This window comes from Tachyglossus aculeatus, chromosome 4, assembly GCF_015852505.1.
Source record: "Tachyglossus aculeatus isolate mTacAcu1 chromosome 4, mTacAcu1.pri, whole genome shotgun sequence".
In the NCBI taxonomy this organism is placed as follows: domain Eukaryota; kingdom Metazoa; phylum Chordata; class Mammalia; order Monotremata; family Tachyglossidae; genus Tachyglossus; species Tachyglossus aculeatus.
In genome coordinates this window covers 28,324,231-28,343,848 of record NC_052069.1, presented here as the reverse complement: position 1 = coordinate 28,343,848, position 19,618 = coordinate 28,324,231, and the positions used below count along the sequence as shown (strand labels likewise).

The 19,618-nt window shown below is 44.5% G+C and overlaps 1 non-coding gene across 1 annotated transcript; it reads left to right on the top strand.

The window, feature by feature from the left end:
* Window positions 1-13,994: 13,994 nt before the first annotated feature.
* Window positions 13,995-14,132, top strand: LOC119927773. The gene has a single exon (XR_005450745.1). It is a non-coding gene; the product is annotated as a small nucleolar RNA SNORA7 (small nucleolar RNA).
* Window positions 14,133-19,618: the final 5,486 nt, after the last annotated feature.

Here is a 19,618-nt window from a genome sequence, read left to right as displayed (position 1 = left end):
TGGGGATCTATAGAGCATTGGTTATTCTTCAGGCAACAAGGTATTAAAATCAGGGCATCCCTAGGCAAGCTTTTTAGAAAATAAGCTGATTTGTTCGAGCTGCACGTGGAGACTAATTCCATATGAAATTGGGGCCTCCACTGATGGAATGCGTGAGAGAAAGGAAGAGGGAAGAAATAGAGATGGCGACTGTGGGAATGTTAAGACAAATAGAAGAAAATCAATGAAGAACATTGGAGGATTTCTCAAAATGATTACTGGAGCCCTTATTCAAAATAAGCATAAAGTCAATTCTCTATCAGTAAAAATCTTGGGACACTATCAGTTCTACCCTTAATATCAATGGAAGCATTTCACATCCAACAAGATTTCTGGGGAATTTGGTCTAGTTATGCATTTCAGGAAGATGTTCTCTAATAGGTCCTGGCTGCCTTGGCAGCTCATACACAACTGGCTCCATCTATGATGTTTACCGTCCTCCCCATCAGATTCAAGGCACACAATCAGTACGCTCGCAACTCTCTTACTCATCCTCGCTCCTCAATGCTCCCATTACTACTCAGCCTGCGCACTTTGCTCCTCTAACAAAATACTCTAATTACTGTGCCTCACTCCTGCATCTCACCATCAGCTTCTTGCTCACGTCATCCTTCTTGTTTGGAATTCCCTCCCTCGGCATATCCTACAGTACTCTCCCCATAATAATGTTGGCATTTGTTAAGCACTTACTATGTGCAAAGCACTGTTCTAAGCACTTGGGGGGAGACAAAGTGATCAGGTTGTCCCACGTGGGGCTCACAGTCTTAATCCCCATTTTACAGATGAGGTAACTGAGGCTCAGAGAAGTTAAGTGTCTTGCCCAAGGTCACACAGCAGACATGTGGCGGAGCTGGGATTCGAACCCATGACCTCTGACTCCGAAGCCCGTGCTCTTTCCATTGAGCCACACTGCTTCTCTAAGCCTATCTCTTCCAGAAAGCCTGTCCTATTTCCCCACCATACTGCTCTCCCATAAACTCATTCAGAGAAGCAGCATGACTTAGTGGAAAGAGCACGGGCCTCGGAGTCAGAGGACATGGGTTCTATCCCCAGTTCTGCCACCTGTCTGCTGTGTGACCTTGGGCAAGCCACTTAACTTCTCTGTGCCTCAGTTACCTCATCTGTAAAATGGCGATTAAGACTGTAAGCCCCATATGGGACAACCTGATTAAACTTGTATCTATCCCAGCACTTAGAACAGTGCTTGGCACATAACAAGTGCTTCAAAAATACCATAAATATTATTATTATTATTATTACCCCCACCCTCCCTCAACAGTTATGTACATATCCTTAAGCACTTAGTACAGTGCTCTGCACACAGTAAGCGCTCAATAAATATGACTGAATGAATCCTTGTACTCAGTTGCTTCCCTTGCCCGCAATTTGAAGCAGCATGGCCTAGTAGAGCACAGCCCTGGAAGTCAGAAGGAGTTGGGATAAGAACCCTTTGCCTCGTGACCTTGGGCAAGTGACTTAACTTCTCTGTGCCTCAGTTACCTCATCTGTAAAATGGAGATTAAGACTGTGAGCTCCGGATGGGACATGGGCTGTGTCCAAACTGATTAGCATGCAGGGCACTATACTGTGTGCTTGGCAAAGTATGATACCTTAGGTATTCATTCAATCGTATTTATTGAGCGCTTACTGTGTGCCAAGCACTGTATTAAGCGCTTGGGAAGTAAAAGTCCACAACATATAGGGATGGTTTCTACCCAACAACGGGCTCACAGTCTAGAAGGGGGAGACAGACAACAAAACAAAACAAGTAGACAGGTGTCAATTAAGCACTTAGTACAGTGCTCTGCACACAGTAAGTGTTCAATAAATTTGATTGAATGAATACCATCAGAATAAATAGAATTATAGCTATATATACATCATTAGTAAAATGGAGTAATAAATATGTACAAATAAAATAAAGTAATAAATATGTACAAATATATATAAGTGCTGTGGGGAGGGGGAAGGACAGAGGGGGGGGTGATGGGGAAGAAGAGAGGGAAAAGGGGGGCTCAGTCTGGGAAGGCCTCCTGGGGGAAGTGAGCTGTCAGTAGGGCTTTGAAGGGAGAAAGAGAGCTAGCTTGGCGGATGTGTGGAGGGAGGGCATTTCAGGCCAGAGGTAGGACATGGGCCAGGGGTTGATGGTGGGACAGGCAAGAACGAGGGGAAGGAGGTTAGTGGCAGAGGAGCGGAGGATGCGGGCTGGGCTGGAGAAGGAGAGAAGGGAGGTGAGGTAGGAGGGGGCGAGGGGATGGACAGCCTTGAAGCCGAGGGTGAGGAGTTTTTGCCTGATGCGTAGGTTGATAGGCAACCACTGGAGATTTTTGAGGAGGGTAGTGACAAGCCCAGAACATTTCTGTACAAAGGTGGATCCTGGCAGCAGAGTGAAGTATAGATTGAAGTGGAGAGAGACAGGAGGATGGAAGATCAGAAAGGAGGCTGATGTAGTAATCCAGTCGCAATGGGATGAGATTGAACCAGCAAGGTAGCGGTTTGGATGGAGAGAAAAGGGAGGATCTTGGTGATGTTGTGGAGGTGAGACCAGCAGGTTTTGGTGATGGATTGGATGTGTGGGATGAATGAGAGAATGGAGTCAAGGATGACACCAAGGTTCCGGGCTTGTGAGACGGGAAGGATGGTAGTGCCGTCTACAGTGACAGGAAAGTCAGGGAGAGGACAGAGTTTGGGAGGGAAGATAAGGAGCTCAGTCTTGGATATGTTAATGTTTAATGTAACATTTAATGTTCTCCATGACTGGAAATCTTATCTTCTGGAAAACTAGTGTGCTTTCATAATGCATTCCATGTGTTCCATGCAGTCGACCTATGTAACCAACACACCAAAATGTTGCGTGCCAGTGGTAGATGCCTAATAAATGCAGCTACTGCTGTTGACACTTTTCAGTGATTCTTTCAGGTCCTGTTTCAGGTGGGTGGAATCGATCATATTTATGGAACTCTTACTGTGTGCACAGCACTCTACCAAGCACTTGGGAGAGTACAGTACAATAGACTTGGTAAGACCCTCATGAACCTTACAGTCTAATGGGAGAGACAGACATTAAAATAAAATAAAGGTAGGGGAAGCAAACAAATATAAAGATATGAACATAAGTGTTATAGAGAGGTGAAATGAGTACTTGAGTGCTTACTGAGTCAGGACTCAAGTGCATAGATGTCAAGTACTTGTAGGGAAAATAAAATAGGTAAGATACATGGAGATGTGATATGCACATGGCTTTGAAGTTGGGACAGGGAATGTGTCTACCAACACATAGTAAATAGTCCTCTTGTATAGTATAGTAATAATAATAATGATGGTATTTGTTAAGCACTTACTATGTGCCAAGCACTATTCTAAGCTCCAGGGGAGATAAACACTAATCAGGTTGTCCCACGTGGGGCTCACAGTCTGTAATCCCCATTTTACAGATGAGGTAACTGAGGCACAGAGAAGTAACTTCCCCAAAGTCACACAGCTGACAAGTGGGGGAGCAGGGATTAGAACCCACAACCTCTGACTCCTAAACTCGTGCTCTTTCCACTGAGCCACACTGCTTCTCTAATAATAATAATGGCATTTGTTAAGCGCTTACTATGTGCCGAGCACTGGGGGGGATACAAGGTAATCAGGTTGTCCCACATGGGGCTCACAGTCTTAATCCCCATTTTACAGATGAGGTAACTGAGGCACAGAGAAGTTAAGTGACTTCCCCAAAGTCACACAGCTGACAAGTGGCGGAGGCGGGATTAGACCCCATGACCTCTGACTCCCAAGCCCAGGCTCTTTCCACTGAGCCACGCTGCTTCTCCATATTCTTCCAAGCGTTTAGTAGTGTTCTATTTAATAAATACTACTAATTGATTGGTTGTTTGAAAGTGGTATTCTGTCAGATGCAAACAGGGAGAGGATTCCAAGCAGGAGAGGGAAGGATGGCATGGATAATGCAATACCCAGATAATCCAAAGCACCCTGTTTTAGTCAAGATTAAGTTATTCCCCTTCCAACCTTTTTACTTTACCACTGTGACATCACCAGCATGTCTCTACTTTAATTTCTACCTGAAAGAGCCCCAGGAGTCCCTTTAGGATGGCCCAGACCCTGATCCGCCTCTGCTGCATCCTAAAGCCCTTCAGGTCTTCCCTTCCTGAAGAGGCAGCTTGGAGATCTCCGCCTAATGTACCCCAAGTCCGTGCACCACTATTGCCGTCCCCATTCCTCATCTGAAGCCCGGGCATCTCCAGACTAGCTGCAAGAAGCTCACAGAGAAAGCGCTCCCTCCTCCTCCTGCACGTGTCTCCCTGGCACCCCAATTTTTCCTCCAGTTCCGAACACAGACATCAAGATCAGAGATTTAGATCATCTTTAATGGTATTCAGCAACTACTCAATTTGATAACAATAAAACATAATTCTGGTTCAAACCACCCTTCTCTGAATCTAATACTCTTCCCCTACTCTTCCAGAATCCACTGTTCTTCTCTGAAGGCATCCTGGAGTTCACATTCCTCTGATCCATTGTCCTCTTCTTGCAGGGTGTCCCGGGTTCTACTCTCTCCCTCTCTGAGTCTCCCCCTTTTAGACTGTGAGCCCACTGTTGGGCAGGGACTGTCTCTATATGTTGTCAACTTGTACTTCCCAAGCACTTAGTACAGTGCTCTGCACACAGTAAGCGCTCAATAAATACGATTGATTGATTGAGACTTTTGGATGCCAATATCTTGTATTCCTTTCTCCCCTTCAGGGGTGGGAGGCTCACTCCTCCGGTGTCATAGCCACCGGATCCCAAGCCTTCAGAATATCCTAAACCTCACCTGGGATCATCCCTGACCCCTTCCTGTGTCTGTCCAGGGCTACAGCGACGAGTCTTCCCTGGGTCCTACTCTCCCAGGCACTAAGCTCGCAATCTCTCATCTCAAAATAGCCAAAGGTCTTCTTCACTCATTCATTCAATTGTATTCATTAATAATAATGATATTTATTAAGCCCTTGCTATGTGCAAAGCACTGTTTTAAGTGCTGGGGAGGTTACAAGGTGATCAGGTTGTCCCATGGGGGGCTCACAGTCTTAATCCCCAGTTTACAGATGAGGTAACAGGCACAGAGAAGTTAAGTGACTTGCCCAAAGTCAGAGCCGGGATTTGAACCCATGAGCTCTGACTCCTAAGCCCGTGCTCTTTCCACTGAGCCACGCTGCTTTTCCCGCTGCTTTTATTGAGCACTGTGTGCAGAGCACTGTACTAAGTGCTTGGGAAAGCACAATACAGCAATAGAGACAATCCCTGCCCAAAACAACCTCACAGTCCAGAGGACTTCTTCCTCAAGTACCTGCCACCCACCCCTCTCTCCTCCTCCTGATTCTTTTCCACTGCTTGGCTCAGTTCCGAATCCCGCCTCGTAAGGCATTAATTACTCTTCCCTCAGGGAGGGGCATCACAGAGAGATTCTCCTGGATTCCTCCTCTTCCATGAGAAGGAGCATGGTGTAGTGAATAGAGAATGGACCTGGGGGTCAGAAGGTCATGGGTTCTAATCCTGGCTCTGCCACTTGTCTGCTGTGTGGCCTTGGGCAAGCCACTTTACTTCTCTGTGCTTCAGTTCTCTCACCTGTAAAATGTGAACCCTGTGTGGGACAGGGACTATGTCTAACCTGATTTGCTAGTATCCACCCCAGCCCTTAGTATAGTGCCTAGCACAGAGTAAGCACTTAACAAAATACCATAATAATAATAATTCTTCCTCCTGTGCATATGTGGGGGAGGGAGGGGTGAATTTGGGGGTGACCCCTTCCTGTGTCTGTCCAGGGCTACAGCGACGACTCTTCCCTGGGTCCTACTCTCCCAGGCACTAAGCTCGCAATCTCTCATCTCAAAATAGCCAATAGCTTGTCGCAAGCATACGTGCACAAAACCAGCCAGATTGGGTTGATCAGCACTTCGTCTTCTTTCCCTCCCACTGCTGAACCTCCAGAGATGGCTTTAATAATAATAATAATAATTATAATAATAATAATAATAATAATGGCATTTGTTAAGTGCTTATTATGTGCAAAGCACTGTTCTAAGCACCGGGGAGGTTACAAGATGATCAGATTGTCCCTCGGGGGGCTCACAGTCTTAATCCCCATTTTACAGATGAGGTAACTGAGGCACAGAGAAGTTAGGCGACTTGCCCAAAGTCACACGGCTGACAATTGGCGGAGCCGGGATTTGAATCCATGACCTCTGAATCCAAAGCCTGTGCTCTTTCCACTGAGCCACGTGATCCAAGACATATTGCAGGAGAGACCCCAAAGGCTGTGGAAATCAACCTCTGAAAAAATAGAGCTAGCATCAGCTGTATCCATGAAAGTACTCACGGAAGCATTTATTCATTCATTCATTCAATCGTATTTATTGAGTGCTTACTGTGTGCACAGCACTGTACTAAGCGCTTGGGAAGTACAAGTCAGTGACATACAGGGACGGTCCAGACTTTGAGCCCCATGTGAGTCCAACCTGATTAACCTGTATCTAACCCCAGCGCTCAGAACAGTGACTGACACATAGTAAGCACTTAACAAGCACCACAATTATTATTATTATCATTACCACCCACGGCATGCTTCTGGATCACAGGGTCTGAATGGCACCCGAGGATTTAATAAAGCACTGCTTCTGGAAGAAGTGAGTCCTCTTGAGAGAATAGTGTTTTAGCCCCAGCCAATGAAGAGAGGCATGGATTCCCACAGGGGAACAGCTGGAGCTCATTATCTGGCTTTATCAGATTCAACCCGAAAATAGAGAGCCTGTTTATTAAAACCTTTCCCTCGAGACTACTTAAAGTTTTTAAAAAATCAAGTTTTCACTTCTTATAAAAAGATCTGAAGCCCACCCCCTTCCCGCAACCTCCTGCGGTCAGGGGATGTGGGTTCAGGTGACTGTAATTGGGGAAATGACTCAACTTTCTATCTCCCCAGTCTGTTCACCAAAGAGAGAGCAGTGAGGGACGGCTGACATCCCATTCAGTGTTCAATGGTTGCGCACCATTATTTTAGCAGTGACTTGGCGATTAGATAAGGGATAACAAGGTTTTACAGCTGGAAATAAGTCACTGGGGCTTCAGGTACACAGTAGGTATTGCCATTGGAAGTAATGCTCCATTACACAGGGTCAGCTACAGGGAGAAAGAAACATCAAAAAATGCACATTCCACAGCCCCAGATTCCTGGCTGGAATCGGATAGTTTCATCTCTGGAGAGGTGTAGGGGAGGCAGTGTGACCTAATGGAAAGAGGTTGGGATTAAGAGTCAGAAGACCCAAGCTCTCTTCTCTGCCACTCACCCACTCTGTGACCTTGGCAAGTCACTCAACCCCATTTTACGGAGGAGAAAACTGAAGCAGGAGAGGTTAAGTAATCTGACCTCCTTCTTAGACTGTGAGTCCCATGTGGGATGGTAACTGGGTCCAATCTGCCTAGCATCTACCCCAACATTTAGCACTGACAAGCTGAAATATTGAGCTAAATTTTTTCATTTACCTTTCCCCCACTTGTTTAATCTGCCTCAGGGACTCTGTCTCCATTGTTCTTCATAGACAAGTCTCCCTTCTACCATAGTAGCTCAATTAATCAATCATTGGCATTTACTTTGTAAATGCCATTATGGTTGTACATATTTATTACTCTATTTATTTATTTATTTATTTTACTTGTACATTTCTATCCTCCTTATTTTATTTTGTTGGTATGTTTGGTTCTGTTCTCTGTCTCCCCCTTTTAGACTGTGAGCCCACTGTTGGGCAGGGACTGTCTCTATGTGATGCCATTTTGTACTTCCCAAGCGCTTAGTACAGTGCTCTGCACATAGTAAGCACTCAATAAATACGATTGATTGATTGATTGATTTACTGAGTGCTCACTGTATGGAAAATACTGAATTAAGTGTTTGGAAGAATGCAATAAACAGACATGATGCTTTCCCTCAAAAATATTATAGATGAATAGGAGAGACACACTTTAAAATAAAATGCAGTTAGGGGAAGCAACCAAGCACAAGGATATGTACATATGTTCTACTGGGGGAGATGGGGTGAGTACCTATTGGTGGGGGTAGGAATATGTGCATACTAATGCAGTTGGGAGGGAGACTAGGGTTAATCAGGTGAGAAGTCAATCAGGGAAGACTTCCTGAAGATGATGATGAGATTTTAGTTGGGCTTTGAAGATGGGGAAGTGGTGGTCTCTCAATCGGTAGTATTTATTGAGCGCTTCCTTTATGGAGACAACTGTATCAATATTATCATTAATAATTATTAAAAACAATAATGAATTATTATTATAATTATGGTATTTGTTAAGTGCTTACTGTGTGTCAGGAACTGTACTAAGTGCTGGGGTGGATGCAAGCAAATCAGGATGGACACAGTCCCTGTCCCACGTGAGGCTCACAATCTCTATCCCCATTTTACAGATGAGGTAACTGAGGCACAGAGAAGTGAAGTGACTTGCCCAAGGTCACAGAGCAGACAGGTGGTGAAGTTGGGATTAGAACCCATGACCTTCTGACACCCCGGCCCGTGCTCTATCCACTATGCCATATGGCTTCTCTACTATGCCAAGCTGCTATTAAGCACTTGGGTGAGTAAACTTAAACGACTGGTAGACATATTAAGAAGTGGCACAGCCTAGAAGATAGAGCTTGGGCCTCAGAGGCAGAAGACCTGGGTTCTAATCCTGGCCCTGCCATTTATCTGCTGTGTGACCTTGGGCAAGTCGCTTCACTTCTCTATGCCTAAATTGCCTCATCTGTAAAATTGATATTAAGACTGTACGCTCAGTGTGGAACAGGGACTATGTCCACCCCAATCTGCTTGTAACCACCCCAGTGCTCAATACAGTGCCTGGCATTCATTCATTCATTCATTCATTCAATCATATTTATTGAGTGCTTACTGTGTGCAGAGTACTGTACTAAGCGCTTGGGAAGTACAAGTCGACAACGTATAGAGATGGTCCCTACCCAAAAACGGGCTCACAATCTAGAAGGGGGAGACAGACAACAAAACATATAGACAGGTGTCAAAATCATCAGAACAAATAGAATTAAATGATCTGTGTCCAACCTGATGAGCTTGTATCTACCCCAGTACGTAGTACAGTACCCGGCACATAGGAAGTGCTTAACAAAGACCATTAAAAAAAAAAAAAAAAAGGGTGGGGGTGGATGGGATCCAGAAAAGACACCCTGGGTGAAAGTAAATTTCCTCACGATCTAAATACTAAGCAGTTTGACCTGAAAACCAAAGGGGCAAGGAGAGTAAGTGCTTAACAAATACCACATTTATTACTATGTTCCCTGCTCATCTCTACACTGAGCTCATTGTGGGCAGGAATGTGTCTGTTGTTATTTTGCATTCTCCCAAGTTCTTAGTAGTGCTTTGCACACAGTAACCACTCAATAAATATGCTTGAATGAATGAATACAAAGATGTCAGGATGAAATAGCTGAATAAATAACTCAGTCCCCAAATGTAAATATGTATGCTGAGATCCACTTCATCCACATGATATCCAAGCATTGATTAAGCATCTACTGAGGGCAGAACACTATACTAGGAGATAATAATAATAACGGTGGTTTTTGTTAAGTGCTTACTATGTACACTGTACTAAGCACTGGGGTGGATAAAAGTCAGGTTGAAGTCAGGTTGGACATATAAGCACTGGGGTGGATACAAGGAAGTCCGGTTGAACACAGTCCCTGTCCCTCATGGGGCTCACAGTCTTCATCCCTACATCAAATCTACATCTCTGCCCCTGCTCTCTCTCCCTCCCTCCAGGCTCACATCTCCTCCTGCCTTCAGGACATCTCCATCTGGATGTCTGCCCGCCACCTAAAACTCAACATGTCCAAGACTGAACTCCTGAACTCCTTGTCTTCCCTCCCAAACCCTGCCCTCTCCCTGACTTTCCCATCACTGTTGACAGCACTACCATCCTTCCCATCTCACAAGCCCACAACCTTGGTGTCATCCTCGACTCTGCTCTCTCGTTCACCCCTCACATCCAATCCGTCACCAAAACCTGCCGGTCTCAGCTCCGCAACATTGCCAAGATCCACCCATTCCTCTCCATCCAAACCGCTACCCTGCTCATTCAAGCTCTCATCCTATCCCGTCTGGATTACTGTAACAGCCTCCTTTCCAATCTCCCATCCTCCTGTCTCTTCCCACTTCAATCCATACTTCACACTGCTGCCCAGATCGTCTTTGTGCAGAAATGCTCTGGGCATGTTACTCCCCTCCTCAAAAATCTCCAGTGGCTACCAATCAACCTACGCATCAGGCAGAAACTCCTCACCCTCAGCTTCAAGGCTGTCCATCACCTCGCCCCCTCCTACTTCACCTCCCTTCTCTCTTTCTACAGCCCAGCCCGCACCCTCCGCTCCTCTGCCGCTAATCTCCTCACCGTGCCTCGTTCTCGCCTGTCCCACCGTCGACCCCCGGCCGACGTCATCCCCCTGGCCTGGAATGCCCGCCCTCCACAGATCCGCCAAGCTAGCTCTCTTTCTCCTTTCAAAGCCCTACTGAGAGCTCACCTCCTCCAGGAGGCCTTCCCAGACTGAGCCCCCTCCTTCCTCTCCCCCTCCTTCCCCTCTCCATCCCCCCCGCCTTACCTCCTTCCCCTCCCCACAGCACCTGTATATTTGTATATATGTTTGTAGGTATTTATTACTCTATTTATTTTATTTGTACAAATTTGTTCTATTTATTTTGTTAACATGTTTTGTTTTGTTCTCTGTCTCCCCCTTCTAGACTGTTAGCCCACTGTTGGGTAGGGACCATCTCTATATGTTGCCAACTTGTACTTCCCAAATGCTTAGTACAGTGCTCGGCACACAGTAAGCACTCAATAAATATAAATATAGTGGCAGAGGAGTGGAGGGTGCATAGGCAGATTGTACAGTACAGATGCAGTAGTCAAGATGGGATAGGATAAGTGCTTGGATCAGTATAGCAGCAGTTTGGATGGAGAGGAAAGGGCAGATTTTAGTGATGTTGTGAAGGTAGAACCAACAAGATTTGGTGACAGATTAAATAACTAGTTACACGTCCTCTGAGCCTACAACCCAGCACACTCACTTTGCCCTCTAATGTCAACCTACTTACTGTACTTCGATCTCGTCTCTCTCATTGCCAACCTCACACCCATACCCTGCCACTGGCCTGAAACTCCCCCTAACCATCACTCTCCCCACCTCCAAAGCCTTATTAACATCACATCTCTTCCAATAAGCCTTTCCCAATTAAGCCCTCATTTCATCTACTTCCTCTCTCCTCTGTGTTGTCCTTGCACTTGGATTTGCACTCTTTATTCACCCCACCCTCAGCCCCACAGCACTTATGTACCTATCCATCATTTATTTATGTTGATGCCTGTCTCCTATTCTAGACTGTAAGCTCGTTGTGGGTAGCAGATGCGTCTACCAACACTTTCATATGGTCCTCTTCCACGAGCTTACTTAGTGGAACGCTGTGCACACCAGGAGCACTCAATAATTACAACTGCTGATTGATTATTATGTGGGTTGAGTGAGAGAGATGAGCCAAGGATAGTGAGTCAAATAGTGATGCTGTGTACAGTGATGGGAAAGAAAGGAGGTAAAACAGTGAGATCAATGGCAGGTGATGTCAGGGAGAGACAGACTCAGAGAGCTAAGTAAGAGCAGGCACCCTTGTCAAAGCAGGACAGTTGTAGACCAAACAACAAACCTGCAACCCAACTGTCTCAGACCCCAAGAAATGTTTCAGTCACCAATTGGTTTCCAACCACAAGAGAAGCCATCCATTTGAAAACCAAAAGTTTCGAACCCTAAGCTTAATCTTTGAAACTAATGGTGAAATTACTGGTTGCAGAACACAATCATCTTTAGTTAAACTCCACAACTTGTATTAATTGCAAGTAGTTTCTTCTGTGGTTTTAAAACGGATGACAGCAACAAAAAAGTCCACTTCTAGTCCATTTAAATACTTTCCTCCAAACTGGTTTAAAACCTGCAGATACCAGAGCTGGACTTCAAACTCCAAAGAACGTTTCCAAATGAACTTTCCCAATGCATTAAGAACAAAATGAATTTACAGATACCTTTGACATAGACTTGGTTCTTTCATCAAATGCTTCATTACACAATTCGGACAGAACATGATGGGAGAATCAGGGAACTTTCTCCCAGTAATGCAGATAGGCCTGGGCACAGTGGTGTACAGCATCAGACAAAATTACATGAGGTCTAGTGGAAAGAGCCCGGACCTGAGAGTAAGAAGACCTGGGTTCAAATCTGAACTCTGCCACCTGTCTGCTGTGTGACCTTGGGCAAATCACTTCACTTCTCTGTGCTTTAGCTTCCTCATAACTTGGGTTATGAGCCCCATGAAAGACAGGAACTATATCTGGCCTCATTATCTTGCAACTCCACTAATAATTGCTTGAAAAATACCACAGTTCTTATTACTGATCATCTGTTACGTGCCTACACATGACTTGGGGGTAAACAGTGTGATTTTTCTTAATGTGGACTTTTGCAGTAACAAGGCTTTGGTGTTACTGACTTAATACTGACACATCAGAATTTGACACCCACATTTTAATCAATCAATGCTATTACTGAGTGTTTACTGTGAACAGAGTACTGTACTAAGCACTTAATACCAAAGAATGTAAGAGAATATACTGGAAACTTTAGAACAGTTAAGAACTGGTTCTAGAACAGCAGATACCTCAACCTCCTTCCTTTAAGAAACAAATCCTTGGAATGTTCATGTAATGGCTGCAGAATTTCAAGTCAAAAAAAGACAAAGCTACCTCATCAATTAACTTGTCACCAGGGATAGGCCATAGCATGACAATGGGGACTCAAAAGGGCATTGTTTTAATTACTAGTTAATCAAAAACTCCTTCACAATGATGGAAACTTTAAATGAGTTTACAATCCCAAAGAGCTGCATGTCTTGCCTTGGTGTTTTGATTTACTTCTCCCTAACAAATTGCATATATATCACATTTTTATATGCAACCTGAATGAACTTCATTTTTTAAAATCCAGTTTTTCTCATTCTCATCTACTAAACAAACTCGAACGAGCAAAGGTTTGTCAGTCACCTGTCAACCTCTGCAGCCACGTGCACAACTACCAACACCATTAGCAGTAAATCCCAATATCACACCAGCAAGACTGGATAGCTGTAATTGGAAGGAGAATATTTAATAATAATAATAATTCCAATATTATTATTATTATTGGAGAAGCAGCATGGCACTGTGGACAGAGGTTGGGCCTGGGAATCAGAGGACTTGGGTTCTACTCCTGACTCTGCCACTTGTCTGCTATGTGACCTCAGGTAAGTCACTACATTTCTCTGTGCCTCAGTACCTCACCAGCAAAATGAGGATTCAATACCAGTTCTCCCCCTTACTTAGACTGTGAATCCCATGTGGTACCGGATTATCTTGTATCTACCCCAGTGTTTAGTATAGTGCTTGACATGTAATAAGTGCTTAACAAATATCATAATGAATATTATGAGGAAAGTTGTATTTTTCAAGTTTCTCACAGTACCTCACCAGCAAAATGAGGATTCAGTACCAGTTCTCCCCGCTACTTAGACTGTGAATCCCATGTGGTACCGGATTATCTTGTATCTACCCCAGTGTTTAGTATAGTGCTTGACACGTAATAAGTGCTTAACAAATACCATAGTGATTATTATGAGGAAAGTTGTATTTTTCAACTTTCTCATCAACAGCCAGCTCCCAGATGGCAAAGACAGCTAATTGCCTTCAACTGGAATAGGTCTTTTCCCAAGTTATTTCCCTATGTGCAATCCAAAGTCCTCCAGGCTAAATTCAATCATATTTATTTATGCATTGATTTTGTTCTCTTTTAAGGATCATGTTATTTAGCCGGCTTAGTATGTGGTCCTCTCTCAGGGTTGCACCTGGAGAGTTTCCAGTACTCTACCAGTCTCGGCTATGGGAAGGAGAGTCAAGCAGAGGCATATCCATTCCATTCCTAGCTTGGGGAGTGGCTAGGGGGTGGAAGACAATCTGCTACAAGTCAAAACTCACCCATGTTGGACAGCAGCAGCATGGGAGGGAGCCGAGGGCGGAGACTCGAGTTAACTTCATAGAAGGCTGCAATGGTAAACCACTTCTGTATTTTTTACCAAGAAAAATCTATAGCTACACTACCAGAACGAATGCAGATGGAGCACAGGGCTTTCCGGGAGAGATGTGTCCGTGGTGTCCCTATGGGTCGGAAATGACTCGACCGCATTAGACAAGTATGTGGTAGGATTCCTTTGTCTACTCTGTGTTTCTGCCAGTTGCCGCATCTACCAGTGTCCTCACACTGTCAGCAGCCTTCTCTTTTCCCAGCCTCCTCCTTAAATGAATGCCCCATCCAACTCCCCCCCGGAATTCCCCCTGCCCTGCATTCAGACAGATCACATATTCTTCTACGTTCACAGATGTTTCCCCAGTTTTCGGTTGAAAAATTCAGGAGTTCCATTTTTATTAGCTGGGGCCCATGTGTCTTTGGCAAGTCCTACCTGTCCCTAAAGATCCCCCAATTTATATTTCTTGTAACCCTTCCTCTCCACACCATCATCGTATCCACAAATTAAGATTGGGTCACTGCCTGCCTCTGGGGTCCTGTTCACAGATCAATCAACATTTCAGAAGATGTTACCATGGATGTCCAGGACCTCAGTCTCTTCCAAACAACCTAAGTGTGGCTTGCAGGGCCTCCATCACTTTCCTCCCTGTCCCTTCGGGGCCAACATAGATTACAACAACCGGCTCCCCCCACCTCTCCCTGGAAGAGAGATGGATGAAGGTCAAGGGACTGCTGGAAGAATTAGGGGGTGATCAAATGGGACATATGAAGAAAACAGTAAGGGGAGATGCCCTTCAAATGGAGAAATTGCTAGATATGGAAAGTGGCAAAGACAAATGCAAAGCCCAAATATACAAGCACTTCTACCTTATAGGTAGAAACCTCAAGACTGTGAGCCTCACATGGGACAACCTGATCACCTTGTAACCTCCCCAGCGCTTAGAAAAGTGCTTTGCACATAGTAAGTGCTTAATAAATGCCATTATTATTGTTATTATTAAATGATTCAACAGAAGATGAAACAAGACTAGCAGAAAACTCAAGAAAAGAGAAGGGAAGGTTTCTGGATCAGCTCAATGACTTTTCTGGGATGGCCACTCGTGGAACCAAAGGAAGTTACTCTTTTGGATTGAATTCAGAGCAGTGGCTAAGCCCTGGTGTGAAACTTACACTTGCTCTGTGATTGGACCTGCAATTCAATAATGTTAACATTTTTACTGTTGGGTGGAGCGAGGGAAGGCCAAAAAAGCAACACCAGAACATTTCATTTTAGAAAATAGAACCAGGAAAAAGTGTAGTCCTTATTTATTTATATTAATTTCTGTGTCCCCCTCTAAATAGTACACTGTAAGCTTGTTGTGAGTAGGGAATGTGTCTGTTATATTGTTATACTGTATCCTCCAGAGTGCTTGTTACAGTGCCCTGTACACAGTAAGCACTCAATGAATACAACTGACTAGGAAAAAGTTGAGAGGGCAGTTCAACCAAGTGGACTGAAAATTATTTTAGAAATGTCCTTCGCAAGACTCGGGTAAAATGTTCACCACAGAAAAAACAAAAACAGAAACACAACTAACAAGGTAAAGGAGGGCACCAGAGAGGAAAAGTCATTCTCTCAAACATGAAAAGGTCACCAGATTAAGAACAGAAGGTCCACAGAATGGCAAGTTCGAGACAAACGGGGAATTACATTTTAATTTAAAGAGTATCTTGAAAGTGAGCCTGTTGTGGGCAGGGATTGTCTCTATTGTTGCTGTACTTTCCAAACCCTTAGTACAGTGTTCTGCACGCAATAAGTGCTCCATAAATATGATTGAATGAATGAAAGCGATCAATCAGTGGTACTCCCAGAGTGCTTACTGTGTGCAGAATACTGCACTAAGTACTTGAGAGCATACAATACAATAAAGTTGGTATTTATTAACCAGTGCTAAAAGATTATTTAGGTACAATAGAGACATTTCTGCTACAACAGAGTAGTTCTAGGCTGTAAGCTCATTGTGGGCAGGGAATGTGTCTGTTTATTGTTGCATTGTATGCTCATTGGCTTCAAATAACTCAATCACTTTGCCCCCTCCTACCTCATCTTGCTACTCTCCTACTACAACCCAGCCCACATACTTCGCTCCTCTAATGCTAACCTTCTCTTTGCACCTCAATCTCTTCTACCTTGCCACTGACCTGGCAAGCCCACATCCTGCCTCCTCAAATCCGCCAGACAATTACTCTCCCCTCCTACAAAGCCTTATTGAAGGCACATCTCCTTCAAAAGGACTTCCCTGACTAAGCCCTCCTTTCCTCTTCTTCCATTCCTTTCTGTCATCATCATCATCATCATCAATCGTATTTATTGAGCGCTTACTATGTGCAGAGCACTGCACTAAGCACTTGGGAAGTACAAATTGGCAACATACAGAGACAGTCCCTACCCAACAGTGGGCTCACAGTCTAAAAGGGGGAGACAGAGAACAAAACCAAACATACTAACAAAATAAAATATTTTATTTTGTCACTCTGTCGCTATGTCACTCTGACTTGCTCCCTGTATTCATCTCATCATATGAGAAGCAGCATGGCTCAGTGGAAAGAGCCCGGGCTTTGGAGTCAGAGGTCATGGGTTCAAATCCCAGCTCCACCAATTGTCGGCTGTGTGACTTTGGGCAAGTCACTTAACTTCTCTGTGCCTCAGTTACCTCATCGGTAAAATGGGGATTAAGACTGCGAGCCCCCCGGGGGACAACCTGATCACCTTGTAACCTCCCCAGTGCTTAGAACAGGGCTTTGCACATAGTAAGCACTTAATAAATGCCATCATTATTAATATTATTATTATCATCCCCCCTCCCGGTCCCACAGCATTTTGTACATATCTGTAATTTTTTTATTTATATTAACAGCCATCTCCCCCACTATAAGTTTATTGTGGGCAGGGAATAGCCTGCTTATTTTTATACTGCACTCTCCCAAGCACTTAGTACTGTCTTTGCACACAGTAAGTGATTAATAAATACAATTAAATGAATGAAAGGAACAAAAGCAGCGAGTTGTAGAATAGCAGGACAAGAGAGCAGATGGATTATGTGGGGCCAGAGGTGGAGGCTTGAAACTCAGTGTGAGGAGTTTTTGTTGAAGCTGCCTGTGGGTTGGGAACTGGTCTTCCAACTCTGCTATATTGCATTTTCCTACATACTCAGTACAGTGCTCTGCACACAATAAATGCTCAATAAATAAGATAAATTGCTTGATGTGCAGAAACCCAGGGAACCAGTGGAGGGTTTTGAAGTAAAAGGAGGCTGGTTGATAATGTTTCAGGAATATGATTGTGTTTGTGCTTCTGTATCAAAACACACTGTCAATTCATTAGTATTTTACAAGGAACTAATTTGTAACTGCTTAAAGGTTTACAGTAAGAATATGGTAGCAGTGAACTTTAAACACTTGCAATTAGTTCCCTACACAATACTAATGAATTGATACAATGCGTCTGACTCAGAAACAGTGAGATCCTGCACAGACCTGCGGCCCATTATGGCCAAATTTATGATTGTATTATGGCACTCCGTTCCCCTATTTTCGCATCATGTTCTAGCCAAATCATGCACTAAAAAGCATCATATTCTGGTAGGAACAATTGGGCAGAGTATTTTGAATTTGCACAGCACTTATTTATCCCTTTCAAATTACTTATCTCATTTGGTCCTCAACATCCCTGGGAGGTGGAAAAAACCCCAAAAAGAAGGGGCTGGACAACTAAGGTTATGGACAATGATCAGGAATGTGCTGTCATTCAATTTATCTGTATTGGGAGTAGTCCTGTTCTTACTTCCTCTTTGTTTTCAGAAGTTTGGGTTTTGTTGCATATCATCCTTTGTTGATGAGAGTACAAATGGGAGGAGGTGGTACGGTAACATGAATTCAGCACAACAGAAAATGTTTTCTTAATTGGGGACCCTTCTGATTTTGGATTCTTTGTGAAAGGCGGCTTTCTCAAGAAAAGAGGCCAACTTTAGATAAAAGCTACATTAATTGTATTGATTAAGAGCAATGCACAGAATTTCTCTGAAAGAAGATAATTTTCTTTCCTGGGGGGGGGGGGGTGCTAGGCAGATACTGCTATTTTAATGTGAGGGTGTGGATGCCTCTTGATTCTTGGTGTGTTCCTTGCTATGTCCATTTGGTAGAGTGCACACACACACAAAAATAACCCCTCCTCCCCACCAGAGTTTGGTTTCCTCCAAAGATGCATAGGGTTTGAAGGCTCCTGTGAAATGTAGTTAAGAAAAAAGAATGGAGGCAAGAAACACAGCATGGCTTCGTGGATACAGCTCAGGTCCAGGAGGAAGAAGGACCTGGGTTCTAATCCTGACTCTGCCACTTTTTCGTCGTGAGACCCTGGGCAAGTCATTTCACCTGTCTGTGCTTCATTTGCCTCATCTGTAGAATGGAGATCAATGTGTCAACCCCATGTGGGTCATGGACTGTGCCCAAACTGATTAGTTTGTTTCTACCCCAGCACTTAGTACAGTGCCTGGCACACAATAAGTGCTGAACAAATGCTATAAACAAATAAGCCAGCAGTGAGATCTTTGGCCTGAAGACAGCAGATGGAGAAGCTCATCTTGGTTCACACGAAACCTGACTCTGAGGCACATACAGCAAAAGATGGTCAGAGTTGGACTCCCAAACCGGAGTTGTCGTAGGTGATCCTAGAGAAAGGACCAGGAGGGCCTCAGTATGCTAGGGTGCAGGAAGGAATTGCATTATTCATCTTCAGAGGACCTCCCGCACACCAAAACACCCTGAGCCCATTAGACCTCAGGACTCCTCAGCCCAACCAACAGAACCCAGAGAGGCTCCTCCCTTGCTGGACGCATTTTGAGAACAGGCATTGCTACCTGAACCAAGAAGCCGAAGCTTCTGCTTCCCCTTCTCTACCTGAAGCAGCATGGCTCAGTGGAAAGAGCCCGGGCTTTGGAGTCAGAGGTCAGGGGTTCAAATCTCGACTCCGCCACTTGTCAGCTTTGTGACTTTGGGCAAGTCACTTAACTTCTCTGTGCCTCAGTTACCTCATCTGTAAAATGGGGATTAAGACTGTGAGCCCCCCGTGGGACAACCTGATCACCTTGTAACCGCCCCAGCGCTTAGAACAGTGCTTTAGACACAGTAAGCACTTAATAAATGCCATTATTACTATTACTACTCACTTGCTATGTCGGTGGAGCTCCCGCTATAAATGAGATTTATGACGCGTGGCTGATGAGAAGCAGCGTGACAGTGGAAAGAGCCCAGGCTTGGGAGTCAGAGGTCATGGGTCTAATCCTGGCTCCACCACTTATCAGCTGTGTGACTTTGGGCAAGTCACTTCACTCCTCTGGGCCTCAGTTACCTCATCTGTAAAATGGGGATTAAGACTGTGAGCCCCAAGTG